Consider the following 13,864-nt stretch of genomic DNA (forward strand, 5'->3'; position numbering starts at 1 on the left):
ATCGCGCAGTTCTACAATTGAGAACATACTTCTAGCAAGGGTTTATTGTTCATTTATACTTTCATAACACTTTCAGTTTTAGTTTCATAATATGCTTCTATGTCTATCATATCATTTCACTGTCTTTTGAGGAGGTGCTAGCGATCTTTACATTCTTAGTGGTTCTGTCCCTAAAACATATGTGAAAAGATGTGGCCAAGTAGTACAATATGCAACATGATTTTCACATAAATCTACTTAAAAGGCCAAAGGTTCTGATAGGCCACTAATGAAATGTAAAATATTTGATTATTATTTGCTGTCGATGACTTCCAACTTCATTGAATAACCACAACCCCTGTAAGGGTGAACCCTCCAAGCCACTAAATTGACCTTAGCTTAACCCCTTAGTAGCTGTGGCACAAGGCAAATATGCTTACATTAAGGCAGTATGTAAATTATTAAGGCAGTACCAAAAGAGATATAAACTCAAAATGCAAATAAAAATCCAAAATCAAATTAGAAAAATAGAGTAAACTTTAATAAACAAAATTATGCCAAACTGAAATTCAGTAAGAAATCCTATAAGGAGAACTGGAGATAGGAATTTGTTAAGTTTTAAGTAGAAATAGGACCCAAACGTGTTATGTCCATGACTGTGGTACACCAGGAACTAGGCGTATATTTAGGCTTACTCTGATGTAGCACAGGTCTGATACACCAACAAGGTTCGTCCTAGTCAAATATTTTGCCTTCAGTCTTTTAAGTACCATCTTCTCCGGTGTCTGGAGGAGTTCCTTCTCATCATTCCAAGGCTTTCAAGACGTCAGAAGCAGCACTTAATGGCAAGGACTCACCCCAGCAGAGGCCACCAGCATGGTCCAGACCAGGTCAAGTTGCTACTGATCAGCTGGGAACTCCAGCAAAACAGCTGCTTGCACCTTCTTGTGTCCCCGTAGTCACACAACAAATCAGCTACCAGGCCCTCTGAGTCCACGTCCTGCCCTGGGTATGAGAGGGATGGGGCCCAGTACTTCAGAACTCCTCTCAGGTCAAAGATAGCATGTCCAGTCCTCTTCTGATCTCCAAACGGTTCAGATTCTGTTTTGAAGTGGGTACCTGGAGGTGTCAATTTTTTGCCTGGCACAGCTAGATACTGGCTATGACTCCTCAGCACTTGCCTAATCAATGGGGTAAAGGTTCCTGGGACCAACCCTGTCACATTTCAAATAGTTCCTCATTGCCTTACTGCAAATAGGGTCAAAATGCCATCTGTCAGGGCATTTTCAAGATAGTGAAAGTCTTTGGCCACACTAAACGTGGGCCCTGAGCTCTGGGTGTGTGTGTCAGTGTCATAGGGAAATCACCAGTGTGCTCCTACATTTAACTCTGAAATCCAGTTTAAGGCAGCCACTGAAACCACAACAAACCAATAGTGAGAAGTCTATTAGGACAAAAACTAGGTTTATCAAGAATTAGAGAAAGAATCAATAAAAAATGTTTTGGTATCCCGATCTCTCCCTTTCAAGTGTGCTCCATGTGTTTCACGTGGCTCAACAGACCTGTCAAACAGGAATTAATAGTGTTGTGTCACAGGATGCCTACAAACCCTACTCTGAATATTCTGTGGAGCTCAGAGGAGTCGTCTCTGCCCATTCAGGTCTGCCTATTGCTTGCTCCTGTCATTTTTCTTTACTATTTATTACAAATCCAAATTTACTGCTGAATTGGATTTTATTACCTATTAAAAATAGTAGTTACTATTTCTTAGACGTTCCCATTCCAAAGATACAGTGTTAACATTTTAATCTGTTCTCTGCTTTTCTACATAGGAGCGCTTGGCTTACTACATTTCTTGTTACAGGCATTGTCACTGTCGGAACATAAAAATAATAATTTTCTACATGTTTCTCTTCTAAATACCATGCACCCTACTTAGTGGGCTACAAGACTTATAGTGGTGACTTACTAATACTTAAAAAGGAGTTTTTTTACATGTTGAAAAGGGTTGTTTTAGCAGGTTATACCAAGGGTTTTTCACCACAGCAGTCAGGATACACAGAGTAGGCCGGGAGCCATGTTAGCACTGCTACTGTTGTGGGTGACACAACAGGTACTGCAGTTCAAAAGTGGTATTTAACTATGAGGCCCTGGGTGCACTTTATACTACATATACTAAGGACTTACCAGCAGGTTTATCTGTCTATTAGCAATAAGCCAATTTAACCATGTTTAAAGGGGGAACACAGATATTCTACTCCTGGTTAGGTGGGGTAAAGTGCACAGAGTTCTAAAGCCAGAAACAATATAGGGCCTGATTACAACTTTGGAGGAAGGTGTTAATCCGTCCCAAAAGTGACGGATATACCACCAGCCGTATTACGAGTCCATTATATCTTATGGAACTTGTAATACGGCTGGTGGTATATCCGTCACATTTGGGACGGATTAACACCTCCTCCAAAGTTGTAATCAGGCCCATAGTGTCCAGCAAAAGGCAAAAAATTAGATTGGCGATGCAGAAAAGGCAGGCTTCCTATATGAAATATTCCAAAACGTTCATAGTGTAACCCGCTGCACTGTCCAGGGTTGTTGAAGGTGTATCACCATAAGAACATTTTGAGAAAAATGTGTGCATTTTTCAAAGAAAGGTCTGTAAAATGTCTAAAATGCCAAAGGTGATGCAAATCTTGCAGAAAACAATTCTTTTTCTCTGTTTACATTTTTGCATAGCATAATTATTACTTTAGTTTTTCATCTTGATGCTTCCAGGTCGATTTTAAGCCATTTATTGTGATTAAGACTCCCTTTGGAAGGGGGTAGATGAGTTTAAATACAAACATACACTAATCTCAACATTTTAGACTGAGGTGGATAGATGTTACACGATCAAACACCAGTACAATGACTGGTTACAGAGATGTTACAGGTTTGGATAGCACACAGATGACATTAATCTTACAGGATAAGAACTTAGACACAAGAAACAAATATTATTTTTTACACTATTTTGTAGAGATTTTTGTCACGATATAAAAGTGTAATAATGGAAGTGGCATAGAAAGTACAAGTACCAGCGATTATATGTATGGGGCATGAAACAATAACATGCCAACACATTGCATTACTCAGCAGTAAATGCAACAATGATGCAGCAGTCTCATATGGGTGTGGTCCCATGTCCAGGCTAAGTCTCAAGGAGTATAGTGTCACATATATTGTGACTAAGGCAGAGGATCACAATGATTTCCAGAGTTAATGGGCATCTTGCAAAAGGATTGCAGAGAGCAACGTACGTTTTCCTAAAGTTAAAGACAGAACAGAGGGCACGGACCAGCACTGTGAGTAGAGGCTGAGGTAATGGAGATAAATTATATCAAGGAGGCCAGATGAGGGAAAACTGGGATGGAGAAGAGGATGCAGAGGAAGGAACAGACATGAGGAAACATGAAAAGGACAGATGATGAGAAGGACCAAACAACTAGATGGAGAGGGTGGACCAGAGAAGGAGAGATAGTCCCGGTGATTCGGAGGCTCAGCATTGACATAATTTAGGAGAAATTAGGGGTCACAGATATGAACCTTGACACCCCTTTGCGGCCCCTGCCTTAACAAGCCCTTTCCTCAGAGATGGCAAAGTCAGTGCCAACAACAAAGGGGCAACTCTGCATTTCTTATTTTCTGCCCATTTTCCCATTATGCTAACAGTGAATAATATACCATCATACACTATTAGTTATAAAAGGAGCACACTTAGCTGATACAGGACATTTGGTGGCAGCTATGGTAAATAAAAATGGTTTTAAATGTATGTTGTGTGCATTCTTGCGGGTGAGAGTGTGGTTATCTGACAGAAAGTGTGTGTATGTGTGAGTATGTGTGTCTGCATGTGTAAGAGTGTGTATCGGAATGTGATTAAGAGTCAGTGTGTGAGACTGAGACCCTCGTTTTCTATTCTTTGAGGTAAGGCAATGATGCACCAAAGTTGCTGTGCTGCCTATGCTGCCTAGGAAGAGAGAGTAATGTGTCATATCTACTAAGATATGGAGATTTTTTTTCTCCCCTTGCTCTTGCACACTTTTGGCAGCCATGCGCCAAGAGACATACCCTTGCGCCATAGTGCAAGTGAGTGTGTATTCTCTGAAGCATACGTTTTTTTCTGGAATGGATACAAAAGCTATACGTCTGCCTCGAGGAGCAGTAAGATTTTGGTGCTAATTCTTGTCTACCAATGTTTGAAAATAGGGGTTTGCATTGCAACACCCGTGTGCCACCCATGCAATGCCACCTGCAGAGTTACACAAATCAGTGCATAATTCAACTTTGCGTTACTTGGGATACTACTCAACACAAACCTTGATCTGCATTGGTTAGTAATTCCCATGTTAACGCTTTGCACAAAGTGATGCAAACCTGCCGCAAAGTGGTAGTAAACTGAGCCTAAGTATCAGTAAGTATTGGAGAGTGAGATTAGGAGTGAATGCTAGTGAGTGAAAATAAATAAGAATTCGTATAAGTAGTGTAAGAGAGTGAGGGAATGAGTGTGAAGAAGTGAACATGAGTGCGAGAGAGAATGTGATGTGAAGCTTGACTGTTTATTGTGAGTCACAGCATACTGAAGGGAATTATTATTTTACTGGTACACCCAGGGTAAAATTCGGGTGCTGCCATATTTGAAGCAATTCAAAGCAAGACAGACATCAGTGACAAAATACTAGCATCAACACACTGGGGTTCGTGGCCTAAAAGGCACCAACGGTTAAATACTGGTACTCAAATACAAGAGGTAATTCATGGCATATAGGCCACCTGTGGAAGTATTATGCCATACTTGAGGACACTGGTATAACAATGGCCCCCGCAGTCCCCGTGGTGTCGGTGGCCCAAGCGTCAGGGGCTCCCTCAGCACAGTAACCTGGCGTCAGAGCTCCTGCGTGAGTCCGGAAGGGGCCCTTTCATGTACTGTGCTGAGGGGCCTCCTCAAGTTTTGTTATGCCACTGCTTGGGGAAATTCTTGGCATGTAGACCCCAGTGGCAAAATGCAGGTACTACTACAACGGAGGTTAATTCTGGCATAAAGGTGGGCAAACTGTCATATGAAAGGGTGGCAAAATTTTGTCTCTGACATACAGAGATCTTTTTTTTGCATGAATCCCCTAGTTTATACGGTCGGCATAATTTGAAAAATTCTGGCACTGGCATATTTTATGTAATTTTTATGAAAGTGGGTACCCATTCAATATTGTGGCACCCATAATAAAACTGTGGCCTAACACAATGGAGATACTTTCGGACATATGGGGCACCCATACCACATGTTAAGAAAAGAATGGGGGCAACTCCTGGAGAACATCAAGTTTCATTCCATTAAATGATTTCAACATTTAGTGAGTGATTTAATGGGTGTATTTTTATTGATGCCTATGGCAATTTAGTAAACATTAATTTGAAAAATGCTGTAATTCACCCCATTTTTCCAATTTTTTCTTGGTGGGGAAGACACCTTTGGCTTACTCGGTTTGCTCACCCATTATAGTTGAGGGCAGGTATAAAACCCCAGAGTTTTCAAAGATCGTGTTAGCACCATACTAGAGGTGGTGTTAAATAGACATTTGTCGGTGCTATATTGTCATAATAATCATGCAGTTATTATTGAACTTCACTGATATCAGTTACTCTGATGTAGGGTCGTATGACATGCCTTCCTGGAAAACATCAGGGACAAGGTCCTGAAGATCTTAGAGCACATACATATTGGTTTTCTCACTATTGCTTTGGGAAGGAGGAAAGTGAGCCAGTGTGTGCTTAAGGAGCACTTATATAGGGTAAATAGGAGCACTATACCAGTCCCTAGCAAGCTTGATACACTGGTGTTGGAGAAGTTGTGTGCACAGTTAATAGTGTACTAACATAAACCAGAGTTGCAGGTCAGTTTTTCTTTTCTTTTCTTTTCTTTTCTGTGAGAGAGATTTCTCCCAGATGCAGCAGGAAAATTTACCTGAAAGGGAGATCCCACAACAAAAACAGACAAATTTCCAGAGGAAGACCTATGAATGAAATTATCTTTAGACTCTGAATTTTTTTGTTGTTTCCTTATTGCACAGTATACATGGGCCAATAGAATTAAACATCACAGTAATCTCTGCATTATGTGTCGTGCAGTGATTGCCATGAGACAGGACCGTTTAGCATGATGGATAGGACTGATCATACAGCTGATGAACTGTATCCCTTTCTCTCGGTCCCCAGCCCTTCTGTACATCTACCTTACTAACCGTTCCCTGTTGTACTTAAGTGCTGCAACACTCTAATTCAAGAGGTCAGCGTATCATCCTCACTGGCCAACCTAAGAAGCATCTCATCCCCTTCAGTCATCCTCAACATCTCTCTCATAGTTCTAGCCCTGTCTTCAGTCCTCACCCACTTAACCTCGGCTTTTCATGACAATGTTTGTAGGGCTTGGCTAGACTTCTACTTCATTGCCAAATGCCTTTCAGCTAGTATAGTAGCAATATTAATTAATAAGCAGGTCACTTGTTCTTTTTAGGGTCTAGCCTGCATTGCATGCGCTCGCGCATGCGTATCGCAGCGAGACGCTTTAGGGTTTCGAAAAGGGCTCGGAGCCCTGTCGACGTTACGTCAGTGTTTTTCATTGGTTCGTGGGCTTGCCAAATAAAATCTTCTTGCTTTCATTAGTCGAAGGCATGCATACGTCATGCCTTTTCCTGTGGCTAGCCCTCCTCGAGCGCATCGACCAAGTACAGAAAACATGCGAGGCTCACTGTTTTCTGTCCGGCTCCTGGACTACTTTTTCTCTAATTACTAGCGCGATTTCGCTTGGCAGAAGACGAGCGCTTCACATAGTTAATTGCACTTTTTCGGGTTACGTACATAAATGCACTTTTGCCGATAGGTGAAAAGTCGGGTTAGGAGTTTACAACGCTATCAGCTCTAACATGAGCAAACGCGAGACCCGTTGTATTGCAAATGCTTGTTTCATATTCTTATTGATCGTAGCATATAGGCTTTAAGTGGTGGTGAGTTCTACCCCCATCAGTTGTTCTGTACAGCTAATGAGCTCCTCCTGGTAAGGGACAGAGCTAGTAAGGAACAAGTGCATCAAGTCTGCTTCCTCCTCACAACATCTCAGCCATGCATCAGACAGTGGTGGGAACATTTTGTGTGCACAAATGGGTGTTAGGAAATTAAGACAGCAGTAAAAAGTACTCTCAAATATCAGTTTTATCTACATATGTGGAAATGCACTAATTTCTCCGTGTATCACTTTGCCAGTTTAGGAATTCTTTCATAGTGCTGCAAAGTAAAAGTTTTACTTTTTCTTTAAATTAACTCAGCTAAAAACGAAAGCTTACAATTTTCCTGTAAAAGCATTATTTTTGTCCTAAAATACAAGCTGTAAGAAATTGGCTTATTAGTTGCGAAGGATGTGAGTCCTTCACAAGTAATAGGTCTGCAATTGCCTTATTACTGGGTACAAAGTACTCCATTGGGGCACTGGACTCCCTCAGGGTAGCAAAGCAGAGGAGAACAAAGACTAGTCAGAAGTGGTGCTATGGGTTAGTGATTCAGTTTGATGGCACACAACAACACTTAATTATTGTCCATTCAGTGCTTTTTCTTTTAAAAAGGAAAATTGCTTTTATTACCCACTTGCTTCTAAATACTACTCATTAAATTACAAATGTATACAGTGAGGGAGGTGAAAGTACCTTTGGTGACACACTCATATCACATTTCGCAGATGTATGTAGCTTAAGGTTTGCGATTTTCTAATAGTAAATATTTGCAATTCGCTATTAGGAAATCACAAACCGCTATGTACAACAGTGTGTTTAACACTGCTTTAGGTTCCCAAATGGGTTGCAAGAGACCTGCCTCATTAATATTCATGAGGCAGATCGCATTTTGCAACGCATTTGGGGATGACCACAGTCACAGGGACGGTGACTTGCTAGGGTCAGCAGACCACCATGTCTGTGATTGCTTTTAAATAAATCAATTTTTATTTTGTAATGCATCCTGTTTTCTTTAAAGGAATGGTAAAAGTGCTTCATATATTTGGCCCTTCATCCCTAGTGGGTCCAGAAACCCCAGAATCACCATATCCTACCTATAACAGTTGCAACATCACACTATAGCGGGGTGTCACTACACATAAGGCAGGCATACAGGCTTTCTTTGGGTGGTACCACATGAATAAGACAACCACATTTGTAAGTCGAGCATAGTAGCACGCAAGCGCTGCTTTTCCGACGTGTTGGTATGTATGTGGGCTTTTAGCCACGCCCACCGCACGCCCATCACTTTCACTCGTTCGTGGGCTTGCCCTTGAAAAATCCTTTGTCTTTGTTGGTAACTGCTTTACGTTTGTCCCTCCATGTGGCAGTTTTGTTACCGCCTTGGCTATCGACCCTGTTACATGGATAATTGCACTTTTGCCAATAACTTTGACTGTGAACGAACTTCTTTTTCCTTTTTTTCTCTCTCTTCGCGCTCAAGTCGGCACTCTGAACCGGCTTACTTATGTCAACTGCTTTACTTTTTATTTTCAGTTTGTGTGGCAAGAAAACTCCAGTTAGGAATTTACAACGCTAATAGCTCTAACTCGAACAAACCCTAGACCCATTGCATTGCAAATGTTTGTTTTGTTCGTTTGAATCTGTTTTTATTGTTTTATTGGTTTTATAATTGTGTCCAATCAGTTGACATTGTATCGTGTTGCAATGCACGTATTATTGCATGATGCTAGTATACATAGCAAGATATTTGGGTCATATTTACACAATGAATAGTACAATTGACATTAGATAATTTGTGTCATTGTTGTATGAGTTAGAGAAACCGATAGTCAGTGCTTGAGGCTTTATCATAAATACATAAGCATATGAATTAGGCAAGTAGAGAGTGAGCATGCTTGCATTTTTGGCAGTGGTGTCAGATTCACACTTTTACATTAGTAGAGAACTGTTAGACCATCTTGGAAGAAAACATTAACTAAACTGAGAACGAGAATACTAAACAAGAGAGAGGGGAGATAATAGGAGTTATTTGCAGGCAGTTGTCAAGGATGCTTATACATTTGTGCAGAGGGACTAATGAGTGCCCGGTAGCAAGGACAGCATGAGAATCAGTACGGGGAATGACGACAAGATGATCGGCTTATAGTGTAGTGTGGGAGGAAACATTTTGAAAGTTATGCTGTACATTCGGCTAGCTGGGTTACGATGGTGCTTCCACTGTGCCCACTGTGCTTCCCAATGGTGGCTTTGATGCACATGCAGGTGTATTAGGTATTAATGTGTGTAAATTGGCCAGTATTGCATTCCAGTTAGTGGCTATTGGAAATTTGCAGTGGCCGACTGTCCTCACGATGGAGGGCGGCGCTTTCTACCTGTGCCCAGATCATCATGGATTGTAGCCAGGCATCATAACATGGTGGGTCAGGTGAATGGCACCTGCGAGTAATGAGTCTCTTGGCTAAAATGAAACCCACGTCCAAAAACTGCATTGCGACTCTGTATTTTTTGGCCTTGTGAAATAGTTCCAATGTACATGTTTTCCAAGTGTATGGGATGGTGCAATTCAGACAATGTAGGAGGCTATGCATCACTGCAGTCCAATAACTCTTTAGATATGGTCATGACCTCAGAATGTGCAGTAGATCTGCGTCTATTATATGACAGCATGGACATTCTGCGTCTGTTCGATTTAAATATTGATTTATTTTGGCGGATGTGAGGTAGGCTCATTGAGTAATATAGTATTGAATGAGACAGAATCTGGTATTGCGTGGCACCTGTGTTGGGCTTTCCAGCAAGTTGGACCATTGCTTATCCGTCTACTGCATGCCATAATGTGAATGTTGGGGAGGTGTGATGTCTCAGTAATTCTGTCGGCCAACACACCAAGTGCCTACCAGGGCCAAAAACCTGTAAATATTGTAGTGTGAGGTACGTGGGGGGGCTCCTGAGTAATTTCTCCCCATGATTGTAGGAGGAATCCTCCAGGAGGCAGATCAGTTTTCCCCATTAAGGCCACGTATGTGAAGAGGTTGTTGTTGCCATACAGGTTGAGTGTAGTATGTATTTCAGCAGCATGCCATGGTGTCATTTCCAACAGTGACGTAGTGTGGAGGCCGCTGTCCCCAGGAAAACAATGGCCGGTGTTTAAGGGATCATAGCTCTGGTGAGATATAGGCTTCTGCAGAAGCAGCAATGTGCTACTTGTAGGATTTGGGTCTGGGGTGGGAATGTTTAGAGCATGGGTGGAATAAGCAAAGTATATCAGGGATATTGACATTGACCAGGATGGGGTCAATGTGGTCATATCAGCTAGGTTGCAGGAGGCTAACCAGCGAGATATCCACTGTAGTTGGACGGCAAGGTAGTCGTTTTTCAAAGTTAGGGGGTGCCAGGCCACCCTGATTAGTGGCTCTGTATAAATTAGCGAGTGCTACTCTACAGCGGGAGTTGTTCCAAATAAAATCTCGGGTGGTGCGTTCGAGCGAGCGGAAGTATAAAGTAGGATCATACAATGGGAGATTACTACCAAAGGAAGTGACTTCCAAACACCCATCTGGGATTTCAGAGATGTTGTAGTGCACATTAGGTTCTCATCGAGCAGATCAAGATCTGAATCGTAAATTTGGATCCCAAGATATCTGAAAGAGTCTAGTCACCAGAATGGGGAGGGGCAGCAGGGAACGGGTAGGAATTAGGCGTGGAAACTAAGAACGGAAAAATACAGGACTTGGACCAGTTGACTCAGAGGTCCGACGTTGCCGCAAAAGTGGTGAACATGGAAGTGATGGACATGTGGAGGTGAGAGAGGTCTCATAGGTAAATAAGTAGGTCCTCTGCATAGAGGAATACTACATGTGTACCATCTCCCATAGGTACGCCCCAGTCATGACCTTGCACACGAAAAGCGATAGCCAGGGGATCCACAGCTAAGGCAAACAGGAGCGGGACAGGGTGCATCCCTGTCTTGCGCCCCTCTCTATATTGATAGGAGCAGATATGAGGGGTCCGGTTCTTACTCTGGCTGTTGGTGAGGTGTACAGTAGCGGTACCATACACTTAAAACAGGAGCCCAGGCCAAATCTAGTCAGGACCTGTAGCAGGAAAGGCCATTCTAATGAATCACATGCCTTCTCCAGATCACGTGCCAGGCAGCCTGCCTGGGGCCACTGCGGTGGAGCATTCTTTAAAATGAGAGCAAATGTCGTAAATTAAGTGATGTGGTGCGGGATGGGAGGAATCAGTTTTGGTATGCATGGACTTTTATACGGACCATAGGCACCAGTCTGTTGGCTATTATTTTGGCCAGTATTTTGTATTTAAAATTCAGCAGTGGCAGTGGCCTGTATGAATTAAGATGTGTCTGTCATTATGTGGCTTGGGTAACGAAATTATGAAGGCATCACACAGTGTGCCAGGAAGGCGTGCAGTTTCCAGCGCTTACTCCTAAGTGCGTGCAGTCGAACACTAGTAGTAAGGCATATACCTTGTAGAATTCTGACAGTAACCCGTCGGGGCTAAGGGACTTTCCGGAAGCAGGGGCTTTAATGGTGTTTTGAATCTCTGTTGAAGTGATAGGTTCATTGAGTGCTAACCGTTGGTCTGGTGTTACCTGAGTTAGGGGTAGAGTGGATAGAAATGAGTAGTTGGCTTCTAGGTAGGATGTCTCATCAAGGTGATTTAGAGCAATATAGTGGCAGTATAATTAATCATACATTTCACGTTGTGTAAACAGTAAAGTAACAGTCCTTGTTCGCAATGCCGTTATGGGGCACTTGGGTCCATCCTGTCTTATCATTATCAACCAGGCAAGAAGGGAGCCAGCTCTGTCCACTGTGGCATGTGTCCTAGCTGAATGTGCTGTATAAGCCTGACAGTGTAATCTTTCTAGGACTTTAGAGTGTTCTTTCTGGGTTGCAGTGAGCAGCAGTTGGCTACCTGGGTCTTGTATTGATACTTTTCCAAGATGCAGAAGCCGTCACTCTATTGCCAAAACCTCCCTGTCTAATTGTTTGTGTATATTCCAGGTCAGTCCCATGCAGTGACAATGGAGGATCACCTTGAAGGTATCCCACTCCGTGGAGTGTGCATTAACAGAGCCCTCATTAAGATCAAAGTATTCACTAAGCATATCATTAACAGACTCCTGGAATCCAAGGTCCTCAAGTGCCACGGGCTGTAGCTGCCACATAGGGACCAGAGGAGGGCCTGTGTCCCAGTCCAGATGTGAAAACTGGGGATTGTGATCTGAGTGGGTGTGGTCCAGAGAGTCGGTCTGTGATATGTATTGCTTGAGATTAGTGGTGAAAAGCAGTCTGTCAGTTTGTACATGTAGCCCATGCAGAGATGAGTAAAAAGGAGTAAACCCTAGTGGAGGCATTGCAAGAGCACCAAATGTCAAGTAGGTTCCAGTTGTGCAGCCAGTTTGGGAGGGAGTGAGCATTAGAGGTTGTCGCTGTGCGGGGTAGAGGGTGTGTCAGGAGATTACCAGTTAAATCAGACTTCCACAGGAGCAGATGCCTCTTACCCAACTCCCTCCAACAGATGCCTGCTCAGACTTTACTGATTATCTGAACCCTGCATCCGCTAGGGGGAAAGAGGAATGGGTGGGGAATCGAATCACATGCAGAGGGCCAAGTGGTGACAGAGCTCTTTTCGTCAGAAGATTGCGGTCTCTTTATCTCTGGGCTGGGGCAGCAGGGCATGTCAGTGATGGCAGCAGCTTCCGTCAGTGCCCGGCGGCATTCCATAATGATTACTCCAGATCAGGGGCCGCTTATGAAGCACAGCAGGGTTTTGGGTGGGCTCCACTGCGTCTATGTTGGTTGTTCGAAGCCGAGGGGCTTTTGTCTGATAAGACTAGACTCCTCTAACCATTTCCAAGCATCTTCTGGAGTAGTGAAGAATTGCGCAGTGCCTTCTGCCAAAACATGCAAGCGTGCTGCAAAACAAATTGAGTACCTTAGATCCAATTCTAAAGAGTCAGCTTTTCACAGCATGGAAGGAACGCCACTGGTGTTGCATCGCAACTGTATAGCCCAGGAAGAACATTATTTTGGCATTGTCTATCTGCACCTCAGGAAGAAGACATGCCTCTGCAGTGCTGCATCTCTGTCCCGGTAGTGTAAGAATCAGATCACCAATGGGCAAGGGTTCAATTCAGGTGGAGGTCTGCGTGAAGGGACCCAATGGGCACTTTCAACTGTGAAGAATTGCGAAAAGGCTAGCATAGGGAGTCCTTCACGCAACCAGGTCTCCACAAATTGCACTGTGTGCACTGTGGCTCAGCACTATCGTGGAGGCCCACTACACATATATTGTTTCTGCAAAATCTCCCCTCTGCATCTTCAGTGCATTTTTCCAGTATGTGTACATGTTCTGAAAGGTTTTGTAGAGAAGAGTTAACGGTTTGGATTTTTGGTTTTATTATGTTGAGGGTTTGTTCTGCTACCATTACTTTCTCTGTGAGTTTCCGGACGTTTGCATGCCTCAGGGTAAGATCTGTCACTACTGTGTCAATTTTGGTTTCCAATCAGGTTCTAGATTGTAAAATCTCTATGAATATGGCATCCAATTTGGCTTCTAGTGAAGCAGGGTTTTCAGTAAGCTCACATTTGTCTGATGTTGGCGCTGATGATGAAAGTGAGCCACAATGACTTTAGGTTGCACCTTGGTCAGTCGTCCACAATCTCCCCATCCTTACTAGGCATGCGGTGAACCAGAGAGAGGGGATGCAACTCTGTGTGCCGGGACCTGCTTGATGGTGGCTGTGGATTTTGGGCACACCGCAGCACGTGCCGCCCCAAGTGTCGCAGTCCTGGTCGGCCAAGAGATGGTGGGTACTA

General features: G+C 43.2%; 1 protein-coding gene across 4 annotated transcripts in view; it reads left to right on the forward strand.

Annotated features, from left to right (window-relative positions):
* The window catches only part of LOC138285015 (protein Aster-B), a 405,970-nt gene that overhangs the window by 174,240 nt on the left and 217,866 nt on the right, over nt 1-13,864 (forward strand). The gene's annotated exons all lie outside the window — the stretch shown is intronic.

The sequence above is a fragment of the Pleurodeles waltl genome, chromosome 3_1 (genome assembly GCF_031143425.1).
Source record: "Pleurodeles waltl isolate 20211129_DDA chromosome 3_1, aPleWal1.hap1.20221129, whole genome shotgun sequence".
Classification (NCBI taxonomy): domain Eukaryota; kingdom Metazoa; phylum Chordata; class Amphibia; order Caudata; family Salamandridae; genus Pleurodeles; species Pleurodeles waltl.